The 16,618-nt window shown below is 40.2% G+C and overlaps 1 protein-coding gene across 1 annotated transcript in view; it reads left to right on the forward strand.

The window, feature by feature from the left end:
- Positions 1 to 6,498: 6,498 nt before the first annotated feature.
- Positions 6,499 to 16,618, forward strand: part of RNF144B (ring finger protein 144B) — a 79,310-nt gene continuing 69,190 nt past the window's right edge. The window contains exon 1 of the mRNA XM_061195758.1: positions 6,499 to 6,855. The gene's annotated coding sequence lies outside the window, so the exon portion shown is untranslated. The remainder of the gene's footprint in view (positions 6,856 to 16,618) is intronic.

The raw sequence follows: 16,618 nt of genomic DNA on the forward strand, positions 1-16,618 counted from the left end.
TGAGATTTCATTTTGTTCGGGATGCAGGCATTGTTGCACAGAGTCTGGTTTTTGCTGCAATTGTTAATATCTACAAAAGTCCCTGAGGTGCTCTGTGGGGGCTTGACTGTGGCATGTGCTGTGAGGGCACTATACTGAAACAACAGCCAACCCTCCGATGACCCTCTGAGGAGGTTATGGAGGACTTTAGGTGGAGGGTGGTAGATATGGAAGGGAAATCAACTTTCCCAGGAGGGTTTTTTTTTTTTTTTTCTCTCGTGGGATTCAGAATAGGATGCCTGCCTTTCAAGGTATGTGCATTTCTTCAACCAGCATTCACGGAGCCCTCGCTTCCATGCCCTTAACTTTGGTTTCTTTGATCTGTTGCAGATGATAGAATTTGTTAGCTCTCTCTGGCTCCTGGTTTCACTGGGGACTTTATGATTCACTGTTTTTCAGGAAGAGGGAGGAGATGAAGGAAAGGGAGAAGGCAGGAAAAGAAGGGAATCAGCCAACTACATCATAGAGAAGACAACTTTTTAAGGTGCCTTTCAAAATAAAGTCCCACTGGAAAACTCAACATTTATAATATTCCCATGTAAGGGTAATTTGATCCTTGTAGATTGGAATCTTAATTCCAAGAATGAAGTTCCTCATGATTTAAGGCAGGAAATAGTTGGACTTTTATTTCAGCTGAGTCCTTTTATCTATAGGATATGGGTACACAGCACTGAGTCCTTAATTTTCTACAAACCAATTGGTACATTGGCTGGGCTGATGATTTATGGGAACATTGGGGAATTTTTTCATTGATTGTCTGATATGCAAGAATTTGGAGGAGATGGTAATTTTAATAGAAGGATTAATGTAAACTTTGCAAACATAAGGATTCTCAAGATGATTTCATCTGACTTTCTAGTGGAGAATTTAAATTCAGGGCTAACACAGTCATTTTTTTCTAGAGTTAGGTGATGAACAAGAGTGCTGAATTCCATTTTCTCATCAGTCCATAACCCCAGCTTGCTAGTGGTGTTATATGTAGGATGTTAGGAGTCTTGTTGTTCAGCCCTCCACCTCGGGTCATGATGGGCTCTTGTGTGGAATGATGGCAATGGCAGTTTCAGATTATTCTGGTCAGGTTTTTCTTTTAAAAAAATTTTTTTTAATTTAATTTTTATTTTATATTGGGGTATAGTTGATTTACAATGTTGTGTTAGTTTCAGGTGTACAGCAAAGTGTTTCAGTTATACATATATCCATTCATTTTTAGATTCTTTTCGCATATAGGTTATTACAGAATATTGAGTAGAGTTCCCTGTGCTATTACAGTAGGTCCTTGTTGATTATCTATCTTATATACAGTAGTGTGTATATGTTAATCCCAACCTCCTAATTTATCCCCTCTCCCCCACCTTTCCCTTTTGGTAACCATAAGTTTGTTTCTGAAGTCTGTGAGTCTGTTTCTGTTTTGTAAATAAGTTCACTTACATCATCTTTTTTAGATTCCACCACATATAAATGATATTTGTATTTCTCTGTCTGACTTACTTAGTATGATAATCTCTAGGTCCATCCATGTTGCTGCAAATGGCATTATTTCATTCTTTTTTATATTCCATTCTATATATGTACCACATCTTCTTTATCCATTCACCTATCGATGGACATTTAGGTTGCTTCCATGTCCTGGCTATTGTAAATAGTGCTGCTGTGAACACTGGGGTGTATGTATCTTTTTGAATTATAGTTTTCTCTGGATATATGCCTAGGAGTGGGATTGCTGGATCATATGGTAGTTCTACTTTTAGTTTTTTAAGGAACCTCCATACTGTTCTCCGTAGTGGTTGTACCAATTTACATTCCCACCAACAGTGTAGAAGGGTTCCTTTTTCTCCACACCCTCTCCAGCATTTATTGTTTGTAGACTTTTTGATGATGACCATTCTGGTCAGGTTTTTCTTATTGGGTCCCAGCTGGTTTTGACTTGCTCTGTGAGACGTTGAGATGCTCTTGTATGCATGAAATAAACCAAAATGATATGTTTCCAGCTTTTTGAAAACTTTTGTTATCAAGTCAGATGTAGCTGGGTGATCATTTCTGGGTCATATTTTGACTTTCCATGTAGTTTGACTGTCATGCCACCCTGAACGAATCTCTGGCATAGTTTCTTTTACATTATTTTGTGATGTTCTTAGTCTTATTTTTGTATTGTGTCTTAGTCTTAGTTCTATACTCAATACCCTCAATAAATGTTGAATGTATGTATAAGATGAGTCCCATTAGATCCAACAGAAAAATGTGAATGAAATGGTAGCTCTTTGGAAATGAGAAATGACCAAATTGTCACTGGCAGTATACCATGACCTTTGCCTTAAATCTTTTCCCATGGAGAGAGAATTGCACCTACTGCAGAAGCTGGTTTCCCAATACTTGTGTTCTTTCACCTGATTTCTTGAAACTCAACAAATCATTAAAAAAAATTTTTTTAATGTTTTATCGCAGGATGTAATTAAGATGTCAAGTCTAAGGTGTGTGTTACTAACATACACTAAGGTAGATGAGAAGAGTAATTTCAGTGGCATCAGAATGAATCTTGATATTTCTTTATATTAATTAATGAGAGTAATTTTCCAAAAAGAAATTCCATTGTTGATTTCCTTCTTATGTAGGACTACAGTGTATGTTATATATATATATAATCTGTTACATGTTACATATTATATAATATGGCATATATTACATAAGTATCTTACATATACATATCTAGTAATCTAGTAATTATATTTCTATATTTGCTTTTTGGCTATTTAAGTATGCATTAGATTCATCTTGATCTTGCTTTTACATGACTTTAGGTATGTTACAAGTTAATACAATTCCTATGGTTTGGATTACTTACCATTAATGCTGAGATTTTGTTTGCCTTTTCTTTAGGAAGGTCTGTGAGTCAGATTAGGAAATTCTCTATTGTGATGAAGTCAACATGACTGCAATCTCTGGTGAACAATTTGTTATATTATGTCTATCATTGCTCAGAAAGATAAAAAAATATTTTTGTAGATTGAGGTGACTGGATTTTACTTCTCAGTCTGAGATATCAAATGTTACATCTACTTTTGTAGTCTGAGAGAAGCAGTTCCTTCTTAGGCTTATATGAGGGCTCCTCTTTTACCTACATTTTAAATAAATACTGGTGTTCCTTTGGGTTCTCTTTTCTGATCCCTTTCTTTTCTTTTTTCTCTCCTTTTCCCTTCCTTCTAAGGTGAGCAACGCTGATTGAGTTTCTTTTGTGTATCAGGCCAGGGCCATGCTGTACAGCTGAGCGGGTTGTGTACTGCACAATTCTAGGAGGTGACATTCACTTCCCTACCTTCACAACTCAGATAGTGCCATCAGACACTGTGCTAGCTACTTTACAAACCTCTCATTGAGCCTCACAACAACCTATGAGATGAATATCATCATTCCTATTTTATGCATGAACAAACTGAGTTTTGGGTATGTTAAATAACTTGTTTAAGGTTATGTAATAATTGGTGGGTGATAGAGTGTGTATGGGTCGAAAGCCCCTTTGTCCCTCTACAGCTTGCTACCTTTTGTGGGTGACCTCAGCTCTTGGTAATCTCATCCGTGGTCACCACCTATATGGCAGTAATTCCTAAAAGACCCTCCACTCCAGATCTCTCTCTGTTGACAGCCTACTAGACAAATCTTCTATATGTCCCAGAGACACCTCAGATTCTGCAGGATTTAATGGAATGATTTTGCTTATGCTGCTCCTCCTTTATTCTCACTCTCAATTAGTGGTACCAGCAGCCTGGGCTCTGCTTTCTCCCTCATTCCCTACATCCAATCAGGTATCAGGTCCCATTAATTCTGTTTCTGAGCTCTCTCTCCATTTGTTCATTTCCTTTTCATGCCAGTTGCCACTATGTTAGTTCAAGCCCTCATCCTTTAATTCTGAATGCATCTGCTCTGTCTGAATTATGAAAAGTGTCACCTAAAGTCTGACATCTCTAGGCATTTGCAGTGGCTCTTGCCTCTGACTGGTTCACCTTTTTGCACCTTCCCCACTTGCCTCCTTGAAGTATCAGCTTTAAGTCACTTTCTCAGGGAAGCCGTCCTTGATTCTTTTTACCAACCCCTTTCCTTTAGTTAAATTCTTCTGTGTGCTCCTAAAGCACATCATGTTTCAGTCTATTGTATCACATACATACACACCATAGTATCCTGATAATTGATTTGCTTGTCTGACTCCTTCCCTGGACTGAGAGCTCTTTGAGGACAGGGGCCGTGTCCAACTTATGTCTGTCTTTCTAACATCAAGCAGCTTGTCTGGGAGGAGATCAATACATGCTTGAGAGGATGATGCACACTGTGGATTCGTTAGGCAGATCTGAAAGAGTTTTGATTACCATAGCTTTGTAATATAGTTTGAAATCAGGAAGTGTGATTCCTCCAGCTTTGTTCTTCACAAGATTGCTTTGGCTATCTGGGGTCTTTTGTGGTTCCATACAAATTTTGGGATTGTTTGTCCTATTTCTGTGAAAAATGCCATTGAAATTTTGATAGGATTGCATTGAATTTGTAGATTGCTTTGGGTAGGGTGGACATCTTTACAGTATTAATTCTTCCAGTCCATGAGCACGGAATGTCTTTCTACTTATTTCTGTCTTCAATTTCTTTCATCAGTGTCTTACGGTTTCAGTATACAGATCTTTCACCTCCTTGGTTAAATTTTTTCTTCTGTATTTTATTCCAGATCTGAAAGAGTTGTTCACGTAATACTATAGTGTTCTACATGTTTATTTAGTCCTATTAAAATTTGCATGCAGATTTTATAAACTTGAAAATAATCAGTGCTGATATTATTTAATTATACAATATATTTTTCTTCCCATCTGCCAGTTGCAGCAACAGGCAGCATGATTATTGCTTAACCCATGTTTTCATTCATATTAGCAGTAGCTTCTTCCCTTATCCTGTTGACAAGAGATTGTAACTTCATTGCATGGTAATTGAAAAAGTGGACTCTGTTGAACTTTGGTTTAAGGCACCAAAGTTTTGTATTGACACTAATGAATAAAGTAACCTCTTAGAACGTGCTTTGTTTATCTTTCCTGATTCCTGTCCATCCACAATGGTCACTACACCAAGAAAATATCTTGAGATTGTTTATCCCAGAACCTAAGCTACTGTTAAATTTGAAGTTAGACATCCGTGAGGTGGTTTTCATTAACAAATACCTTTTTCATCTAACACAGCTTTAGGTGTCGTTCCAGCTCTGCCCCTGTCTGGTTCAAGCCGACCACTTAAATCTCCCTGGACATAAGTTTCCTCATCTTTAAAGTTAGGTGTCTGGACTAAACTAGCTAGAAGGACTTGTCGAGCTCAAATATCCTTCAGTTCTATTATTTTGGGTCCCCACTCTATGTTCTCTTACCATCTTATCTCCCTTGTCCTCCTTCCCTTCCTCCCCCACTAGTGGACTGGTCCTCCTGCCTGTCCTACCATCATACACAGAGATACACTGTGTGCTTCGGCACTTGGCTTTGACCTCGAGGTTTTCTTCAACATGGAGAGCCGAGAAGCAGTTTGCTTGTGCCCTTTGGCACTGTGCCTACTGCTGATACTTCACTGGCATGCTCAGATTCCTTCCGCAAAGGGCTGAGAGTCCCTTCCTTTTAGGAAGCACGTTCCTGACTGTGGTTGCAAAAGTAGAGTGAGGGTGCGGAGTGAGCACAGAAAGATTCCCGATCGGAAGAGCCACGTTTCTAAATGGGAATGTTCAACAGAGTTGGGGCTGTGATTGTGACCTTTGGGGGGTGTAGGGAGTGAGTAGGTATGTAATGTGTTATAAATATCACACAGACTAAGTGTCTGAGGTTTTGGAGTGAGGAAGGCGCATCCTAGTACCCCCCAGTTTCTGAATTACTTTGTTACATTTTCTTTAGTTGGAGTACAGCCTGTTAGGTTACTGAGCAGTTCCCCACATACCTTGTTGACAAAGCACTTCCAGCAAAATCATTGTTGCATAAAAGTGTGCCTGTATTATATGAGGTAAACTGAGACTGTCCTGATTTGATTTGCCTGCGATCTAATTTTATCATTAGACGCAAAAGGACAAATCAAGTACACGGTGTTTTGGATGAGACGTGCATGGGAAGTGTTTCTACAGAAACAGTTTTCTGGCAAGGTGGGAAGGCAGGTCTGGGTTGTTAGAAGTAGAAGCAAGAGACTTAAAGAGCTGGGAAGGAGGGAGGCAGGCGTCCTGGGAGGACGCGTGCAGAGAAGCAGCAAGTTCTGAGAGCCAGTAGGTGAAGTGCCCCTGTCTGGGCAGAAAGAAGGACACTAGGGGCTGCTGCTGGCTTCCCTGCTCGGCATTTCTGCAGCAGCCGTCCAAGAAGGACAAGAGAGAGGTCCCGCTAAGTGGAGCGAGTGCAGGAGGGCGGGACTGCTCGGGCGCACTGGCAGCCGGGTTCAGACAGGGTTAAGACCATCACCTGCAGTTGAAGAGCGACCCAGATGGGAAGTAGGAAGTGCCGCGCCTGAGCTTCCTGTATAAATAAACGCGCGGCTCCCGGGGCTGCTGCTGGCGTGCGGCGCCCCACGCTCTGCAAGGTTCCCGGGCATCGCAGCTGTCCCCCTAGTCAGGAGGCGGTTACAGGTACTCCTCCTCCTCCGGCCCAGTAGGTCTGGGAGCCCGAGCCCCGGTGCAGTCCTGCAGAGCACGAAGCTGTCAGCGGCAGAGCTCGGAGGCAGAGGGAGAGAATGGACCAACTCCTCCCCGGGGTGCGAGCAGCCCCGGCAGGCGGTGAGCGCGAGGGAGTCTGCTGAGAAGCCCGGCGGCCGGGAGGAACGTAGCTCTCCTGCCAGGTGGGTTTAGCGAGCTTTTTAAACGCTGCAGGCATTGCAAGACAGCAGTGGGGTTGGACTAAGAAAAGAAAAAAGGACGGGAGACTAACTCTGATACCACGGTTTTTAGCTTTGTTTTCTGCCTTCAGTGCTTAAAACGTACAGAACTGAATTCGTTCTGAATGCCTGAAACACCTGTTAACCTTAAAAAATAGATACCTTTGTAAAGGTAAAAAGAAACGAGTTTAATTTCTAATAAAACAGTCTCTGCAGAATGTATTGCAAAATTCCAGATTAGATCGAACCTCGCAGTGTCTTCAGAGACCAAACTTAGCATAATCTCAGATGTTTGCCTTCTGCTATTTGGAAATGCACAGCAATACGTTGACATACCTAGATATGGATAAGATGTTTTATTATCTGTGGGATCTTGGTCATATATTATGCTGTTTATTTTGTCGTGTAACTGCTGATAGAACAGGGTGAAACTCTGATCTTATACTGCTGTTCTCGAGTTTAAGTTAAAATGAAACCGATTCCTGTATCAGCAGACTAAAGGTATCTTTAGCTTACCCCTTCCAGGGTACCTTTTGTTTTTATTAGTTTCAGGGATTCTGCTGTAAGTCTACTCCTGAAGCATATACTTCTCACATTTGGATTTCTCAGAAATGACTTCCCCTTTCTGGAAAAATGTTCTCTGTCTTCACGCTTGCACTACAGCCTCGCTTTCTTATTTATGTCTGCAGCACATATCTTTTCAAAACATTAGCTGGGGCTCACAATAGGACTAGCAGTGTTCTTCTGAATTGGCATTTCTGGAGGTTTATTTGAACGTTGCCAGGTATGAATTAAAGAACAATGTATCTAACGTTTCTGAAGCAGCCGATTGTGGGTGTCTAGTCCCAGAAGCAAAATAAATGAACTTTGAGATGACTCAGTTTTTAGGGTGTGGGTAAGTGGCAAAAGGAACCCAACCAGTCTTCAATGAGTTGCTGGCTAATTAAAGTTTCTGGCTGCTGTAGCTTTCACTGAGATGAGCCTCTTGGTCCCCAGTCCCTTTCACTGATTCCTCTGCTGGTCCCTCCTTCTCCTTCCTCTGTCCTCCCTTTTCGACCCTAGTCCTTTTCATGGGTAACAGTCCCTTCAGTATTTCTGAAGCTATCTTGAAGAGGAGAGAGAGGGAGAAAAAGAAAGACATCTATAGCAGATCCACAAGGCCACGTGGAGAGAATTGTATTAGGAAGTCCAAGGCCACATTTTCATAAAACTCCTGCCTTCCCTTTTGCACACCTGTGACTGGGATTTTATTCTTTGTGCTGCGCGTAAAGTTAGGAAAGTGGGAAAGAAAATAAATTGGAACTGTCTTGATGAGTAAACAAATTCAAGGTATAGAAAATGTAAAAAGATGTCAAGTAGCCGAATTGAATTGCTTGGCTTTTTATTTAAAACAGACAGAAAAAAAAACCCCTCAACCAACCGCCACCCCCTCCCTGCCCCGCCCCCAAACCAATCACCCTAGATAACTTACTCCTACAGTACTGTGCTGGACGTGAGTTCTGAGTGTGGTCAAACACTGTCCATTTACCCAGAGTTTTACAAATATTTACAGTCATCTATGCCAAATATCTTTGTGCTGAGCCCCAAAGAACATTCTTAGCATTCAAAAGCCCCATTCTCATGAATGGTTTCAGTTCATTGGCAATTTAAAGGCATCCAGGCTTCCAAACTAGGTCAGTTTAAGACATGTCTTTTTTTAAACATAATAATTAGTTTTTGGGTCTCCCAGATTATGATCCAGGTTTTCAGAGCCAAACCCTACAGCAGAGAGGAAAGTATGCTCTATCAGAAAGAGAAAAGCTCATTTTATTTAAATGGTAAGACCATTTAGCTTTCTGGAAACTATCTTTCTCTTGAATAATACAAATATTTTAATCTGAGAAATTTATATTTAAGTTTTCCTTTTTGAAAAGTTGTTTCAATATTTTAGATGTTTAGGAACATTTTTAAGGACCTCAGAATCATTTCTCTGTACTGTTTCTGCTGGTCCTGACTTCTGTGTTTCCCCTGGCCTTGACTTATGATATTACTTTCCTGTTGAGTGAGGTTCTTAGTGTTTGAAATCTCTAGTTTGAGGTAGAGGTCAGGAATCATGTTGAACCCAGATGTTGGTGGAGGAACAAAGTCCAGACAGTTTGGGGACTAAACCTACTTTGTGCAACTGATTATTTCGGAGATGGGAATTGGGCCAAGCTGAGCTTTGGGGAGCAGGTATCTGCAGCCACTGCTCTTGAGTACTTAGACTTTTTTTCAGGGATGCCTGCCTTAATTTATTGAAGTGCCTTAGCTATAACAGATTATCAATATTTTCAGCTTTTGAATTGCTGGAAACGAATCCAGATGAGAATCAGGCCCTGAATATTTCTTCTCCTCCATGTACATTAGAGAAGTTATCTACTGTGGTATTGAGTGATTAGAGGCTGAGGATATAAAGATGTATAAGATGTAGCCTCTGTCCTGAAAGAATTTGAATAAGCTTGGAAGTGAAAGTGACTTTGGACTAGAATAGTAATGTTTAATTCTTGTTGTTTTACCTGAGAATGAAAAATACTTTGATGTTTGTCCTTTCAATTATGTTTTTGGTTTTTGGGCTTTTTTTTTTTTTGGATAATGTTTCCCTGATGTCACCTGAATGTTAAATAATTTAAAGAGGCATACTAGCAGACGCAGTCTGACTTTTTGGCAGGCCGGGATGAGAAAATTCCTAATCCCAACCTAAAGGTGAGTTAATGAAAAATCACCCCTTAGCTCTTTACTTTCTGAAAATAACCAGAGATCAGGACATTAGATGCCTAATGCTGGCCTTCATTTCAGGAACACATGGAGACCTTCTCATTTTGCAACTCTGCCCACCCAGCTTCTCACCACCCAGCAGACACCAACTGGCACCCAAAAGCTTGGGGCAAACACATCATTAAGACACAAATTAAGGCCTGCTTTCCTTCAAAAGAAAAAAAAAAAAATAAAGAGGCATAAGAGCATCTAAGTTAATTTATTTAATTATTTTAATTTTAAATTTGTTTTTTCACCTTTAGGCATATGTGGGAGGTCTTGCACTAACATTTTATTTTTATTAACATTGGCATTTGCTATTTACGTGGTGGATGAATACTCCTAAACCCAATGCATTATACCGTAGTAGTTATTAAAAAATGGAAAACTGTACATTAAAGAGAGTGAAAGTGATCAATGCTTTCGCAACATGAAATGAGAAACTTCTCATCTGTGATTGGCTCCCTTCCTTGAATTGAAAACACAACAATATAAGTGAAATACACTTCTCTTATTCATAGCTGGGGATACTTCTGATCACATGGCTTGTGGTATCTATTAAAGAACATGCTTTGAAAGCTATGTCTCAGTGGTTTATAATTCCTCTGCAGTCATGAGTTTGAGTCTCAGACCTTAAGTCAACTGGTTCTTTGTCTTTCTTGGGAAGATAGAGCAAGACCATCTCATTTCTCTTTTTCGTTGGACTTGTGGCTGAAGCTATAAACCCACAAATTGTCCTGTGTATGATTATATGAACCTGTCTGTTGACAACCTCCTCAACCAGTTTACGCTTTATAAGTGGGGACTATGTTTAATCACCTTTACATCCATAGCACCTAATGTATGGAATTCGATTCTTTGTGGGTTGACCTTATTTTCTGCGTTTTGCATTTTTCTGTATTTGATTCCTTGAGAAACTCATTTGGCAAAGATGTACAAAAATACACACCCTGCACCTTGCTTAGTGTGGGATGGAGGAGTTCTTTTCCCAAACTGGTTTTAAATTTGTGTCTATAAAATGTCTGTATACAACTTTTAACTTTCACAGGAGAGGGTAATATTTACACATACTTTTATTCATTTGGAGAAAACATTTTGGTTTAGATATTCATTCTTTAGCCACTGTAGTTTCTTGGTAGTGTCATGACCCAGGAAATCAGCCTGTCTCTTGCTCTATGGGGCTTTCTGAAATAACACTTCTCCTTGATCTGTTAATTACATCATTGTCTGACCTGCCTGTAAGTGGCGTTCCTTCCTGCCTCTGAGCTTTGTTGTTATGCCAGGCAGGGGGAAGGCAATTATTCAGCAGGGCTGTATGAATAATTGTGGGAGGCAAGGGACCCACTGATTAAATAAGAGGTGGGCAGGGCACAGCGGTGGTGTTGAGGAGGGACCTACAATGATGAATGTAAAATTACAATGCCCAAAATATCATTGAGCTGTTATTCTCATATTCACTCCTACCTTCTTTGATAAGTTTTTATTGTTAGGAAAGCTGGGAATGGTTTTCCGCCTCCTGGGCCTTAACTCGCAGTGGTAATGAGAATACAGAAAGGAGGCAAGAAAAAAGAAATGTGCTTTTTAGAAGAAGGATAGGTGTTTTGTAAATGTTAAAACTTGACATCCCAGATGCCCTGTACTCTGTAAGGTATAGAGTTAGCTTATCACAATATCATGTACTTTGTTGGTCATGATCTCATGTATCTTTCCATATATTTCTCCTATGTACTTTGTAGGAAAAAATATAAAAATTAGATCTGATTATTCTCATCTTAAAAAAATGGTAACTGAGGTGATGGAAGTGTTAACTAACCTTATTATGGTAATCATTTCACAAAATATGTCTATATCAAATCATTACATTGTATACATTAAACTTACACAATTTTTTGTATTAATTATATCTCAAGCTAGAAAAAATAGATCTTATTAAAATAATGGGCTTTATTCATTACATAATTTCAAATAGCAAAGAGACTGCCTAGAAAACGGTTTTTGGTAATATTTAAGATTCCTCTCCTAAGGGAGTGTCTGTCCTTTTCACCCACAAAAAAATTAGTAGCGATATATTTGCATATCAGTTCCATTTTTAGAAGAAACCGGGTCTCCAAGTTACAGAGATATAATCTTATTGACATCCTGGAACCTGTTGAGATGAAGATGTTAAAACTAAAAGAATTTTAGACTGAATATTTTTTCATCTCTTGATTTCCCCTGAATGAAGCTGTGAAACAGTGGGGAAGAAAACCGAAGTTCCCTTTCCTATCACAGTGATAAACAGTGTTTTGCAGCAATGCTACCACCTCACAAAGCCTGAGTAGGTGAATATTTACCTCCATTATTGCTAAGAATTAAGCATTTCTTGGGTTTGTTTTTACAGTCAGCCCTTCATATTGGTGGGTCCTGCATCGTGGTTGGTGAAACCTGCGGATGCAGAAGCCGCGGGTACGGAGGGCCAACTGTATTAGGCCATTTTATAAAAGGAATTTGAGCACCTGAGGATTTCGGTATCTGCCAGGGGTCCTGAAACCAATCCCCCATGGATATCTAGGGACGACTGTACTAGAAAATAGTTTCTAATATATTTTATTGTTTTCAAATAATGATGAAGTATCTTATGTGTGATGCCATGCATCTACTCATTCTTTTACAAAACAATTAAATAGACATAAAATATACTTGAGTAATTCCATTTCTGTGATTACTAGTGAGGCTGCCTGTGTTTCCATTTGTTCTTGCCCTCTCAAGGCATGGATTAGAACTGTTTTTCTGATATTACTGGTTGTGCACTGGTTCATCTTGTCCCTGAATGGCCAGATGAATGGCCAGAGAGTGGGTCAAAGATGTAATAAGGGAGTAGAACCACAACACTGGCCAGTATGGAGGTCTGCATAAGCCCTTGCCTCACTTACCACCAATGTCCATAGCCCTTGGTACTCTACCAGCCAGCTGGTCTACCTTCCATTCCAAACTGTATTAGGGTAGAACTTCAGCAAGTGGGTAATGGCTGATGATGGTCAGCACTTTATTAGGTTCAGTCAGTACCATTTGAGTCACTAATAGCTTTTGTCAAGAACATGAACCAGCAGTGAAATAAATCATTGCATTGGGTAGAAATGCCAAGGTCAACAAAATATTAATTTTTGGATTGTGTTGAGCTGGTTGCCTGACATGTCAGTCTTAGTTGATATTGGGAGGGCTTTCCTAACAAGGCAGAGATGGGACCTTTGGATTACTGTTTCTTTCTGCTCTGCTAGAGTATCTCTGCTCTGCTTCCTGAGAATCTCTCTCCATTATACAGGCAGCACTTCAGCCCTACCTTCCCCACCACCTACCCTTCCTGAAAACGCTTCCCTTTGTTAGCTCCCTGTCACTGTGAAGCATTCATACCTTTTATGAATACTTTGCAGGGATGACTCAGTGTCTTGCATGGGCATGTAAACATTTTGAGAACATTCATGTGTCTCCTCTTCTGTTTTGTCCCTTGTTCTTGAGTAACTCTTAGACTTTCATATCATGGCCTGGAATTAAGACCCCTCACCACAGATCAACTGGATTTTTACATAAATTAATATTTCTATTACATAAGTAACATCCAGCTGTTTCATTGTATTAACTTTCTTTTTCTCTTAGTCCCTTTAATTGTGCTTTACCAATTTATCTAAATCTTAAAGTTTTTACAGATGGTGTAAAAATTCCTAAATAACTAGACAAGTATCCTAGTAAAACATTATCCTCTCCAATCACGTTATCTTTGTGCAGTGGAATAACAGCTATGATTTTGGGTAGTGAAACGGATATAAACTACATTAGTTAAAAATACTTTGAATGTTGGCTCTCTCACCCACTGCGTTTTTGGAGCAGATTGCTTTTTCAGGCCGCCAGCAGAATATGAAAATTCCTTATACATCCTGAGCTTTCCAGCACCGTTTCTGAAGTATTCCTTTCTTTGGCAATTCTAATGAAAACACAAGAGGGAAAAAGTGTCCTGTTCTTTCCTATCAGAAGGTGGTTGCTTCTCATATAATGAATACTTTGTAGGGTAAGAGACACTCAGAGAGTAGGCAGAACTGCTGATTCCCCTTTCCTGGTAATTTAGTGCAAAATCAGATGTTTTAGAGTGGCTTTCCTTCCTTGCATGCCCCAGCCAATCTGTCCTCTTATGTGGTTACTTATAGTTAAGCAAGTGAGACTTCTACAATCTGGGTGAAGCCTGCCATCACCACTCCACCCTCAACCCTGCCACCAACTTTAGAACATTTGAACTTGAAGTCAGCTTGTCACATTTTTCTTCTTTCCAACATGGCTCTTACATTCTCTACCGAAATTCTTTTCTCATTGGGTTCTTGACATCCAAAAAGAGGCTCAGTCGCACTTGTAATAACTGTAAAAGTAATTATAATTGTTACCATTTTAAATCAAGCAGGAGGATGGAATATTCAAGTCACTTTCTTATTTTAGGTAAAATGTGAAGTATGAGGCAAAACAAGTTGAGCAAGCCAGTAAGAATGAGTTACTGGCTTTCTGGAAGGAAGACTTTTCTGGAAACCTGGAGGGGAGTGTGTGTATTTTCAGTGTACCTACGAGGATGTTGGTTCCGTGAGCAGGTCAGGAGGAACTGCGAGTGTGTGGTTGGTCTTCTGGCCACCCCTCTATGCTTCATGCCATTTAGTTTAGTAGTTTAGGCGGGGGGATAGTTCTGCCAGTGGTGGTTTCATGTTGTAGAGAGGAGTGAATTTTTTTTTTTTAATTAATTTATTATTTATTTATTTATGGCTGTGTTGGGTCTCTGTTGCTGCACGCGAGCTTTCTCTAGTTGCGGCGAGCGGGGGCTACTCTTCGTTGTGGTGTGCGGACTTCTCATTGCGGTGGCTTCTCTTGTTGCAGAGCACGGGCTCTAGGCGCGCGGGCTTCAGTAGTTGTGGCTTGTGGGCTCTAGAATGCGGGCTCAGTAGTTGTAGCTCATGGGCTTAGTTGCCCCATGGCATGTGGGATCTTCCTGGACGAGGGCTTGAACCCATGTCCCCTGCATTGGTAGGCGGATTCTTAACCACTGCGCCACCAGGGAAGCCCGAGACCAGTGAATCTTAATAAGACATAAATGAAGAAACACTAGGACACCTTGGAGCCATTCACAAACATCTCAAGTGTGGGGGAGATTCATTTAGAGGACTTCGGGATTCCCCTGACTATTGCTTGAAGAGCTCAATTTCTAATGAATCAATGGTGAACAGATTTCTTGTTTGATGCTCTTGAAGTGCTACTGTGTGTCATTTATTTCTAAAACATTCATTACTGATTTTGCCCAGAGTGAAAACCAAAGGGCTGGTTTTCGAACTGTGCATGGTGAAGCCTTCAGTTTCCGTGATGGTGCCTGGGAGGCTGCTGAAGGAAAGGTCAAGGGTACCTGGACGGGGTCTCCCAGTGTTGTTTCAACTGGCGCTAGTCTACCTTATCTCTTTTATCCAATGGCAGGGTGCTTAAGATTTTGTTTTTATAAAATTCCACTGCTTTAAAAATATTCAAAAGCCATCACTTTGGGGAACTGGGGTTCTGGTAGACAGAAAGATAAATCACTTCTTTTTGAAGAATTATTTTGGATTGTTCACCTCTCAAAGAGATGAAATATGTGACTTCTTTCCTCTGTCTCAGTCACAAGTTCTGCCTTGATTGGAATGCTTGGAAGTTTTTTTTAAACAAAATTGGTCTCTGCTTTGTAAAAAGTTTTTATGTTATAAGAATATATTTATATATATAATATATATAGTTTACATTTATATGTATAAATTTTAAGCCACTTTATTGAGGTATGATTGACAGACCAAGAAGTGTACATATTTAATGTATAGAATTTGACGAGTTGAGAAGTAAGTATACACCTATGGAACAGCATGGTGCCTGTGGTTAACAATACTGTACTGTATACTTAAAAATTTGCCAAGGGTAGATCTTTTTTTTTTTTTTTAATTTATTTATTTTATTTATATTTGGCTGTGTTGGGTCTTCGTTGTGCGCGGGCTTTCACTAGTTGGCGTCAAGTGGGGGCTGCTCTTCGTCCCGGTGTGCAGGCTTCTCACTAAGGTGGCTTCTCTTGTTGCGGAGCATGGGCTCTAGGCCCGCGGGCTTCAGTAGTTGCGGCTCGTGGGCTCTAGAGCACAGGCTCAGTAGTTGTGGCGCACGGGGCCTTAGTTGCTCCGAGGCATGTGGGATCTTCCTGGACCAAGGTTCGAACCCGTGTCCCCTGCATTGGCAGGCGGATTCTTAACCGCTGCACCACCGGGGAAGTCCCGCCAAGGGTAGATCTTATGTTAAGTGCTCTTAATCACGCACACACAAAACAATGATAAATAAAGGGGGCAGGAGGAAACTTTTGGAGGTGATAGATATTTTTATATTTTTACAACTTTGATTTCATAGCCTATAGGCATGTGACTCACAAACTGAGTAAAACCTTATGTATATGGCAAGGGACAAGATTATGTTTCAGATGGCCTTGATTCACACAACTTCTCGCCCTGCCTTCAAAAGACTATTTCAAAGAGGTAACCTTTTAAGAAGTATCCCATTATGTCTTTGTTTTTCAAGTACATCGGCCTGTTAAATGTCCCCTTCTAAAAAATAGATTGAGACTGTGAGAAAAAAAATGACTTTCTTGAAGAACACCTTGCTCTCTTGCCTAGGCTGGGACAACAGGATTTATCTATTCTCGACACCTTCCTCCAAATGGGCTGTTAGTGTAATTGACATTTGTGGTGTGGGATGTTTCTGGCCTGTGTCATTTCCCATCTGCCCTACACAGGAAGCATTTACTGGCTACATTTCTTCTTCTTGTGTGACTCGGGATTTCTCTTTTTGAGTGGGAAAATAACTCAGAATATGTTGTATGAGCAGTGTTGGGAAAATAGAGATGAAAAGACAGGTGAAAAGACGTTTTTGATAAGGTGATGTGTGTTAT

The sequence above is a fragment of the Eubalaena glacialis genome, chromosome 7, assembly GCF_028564815.1.
Source record: "Eubalaena glacialis isolate mEubGla1 chromosome 7, mEubGla1.1.hap2.+ XY, whole genome shotgun sequence".
Classification (NCBI taxonomy): Eukaryota; Metazoa; Chordata; class Mammalia; order Artiodactyla; family Balaenidae; genus Eubalaena; species Eubalaena glacialis.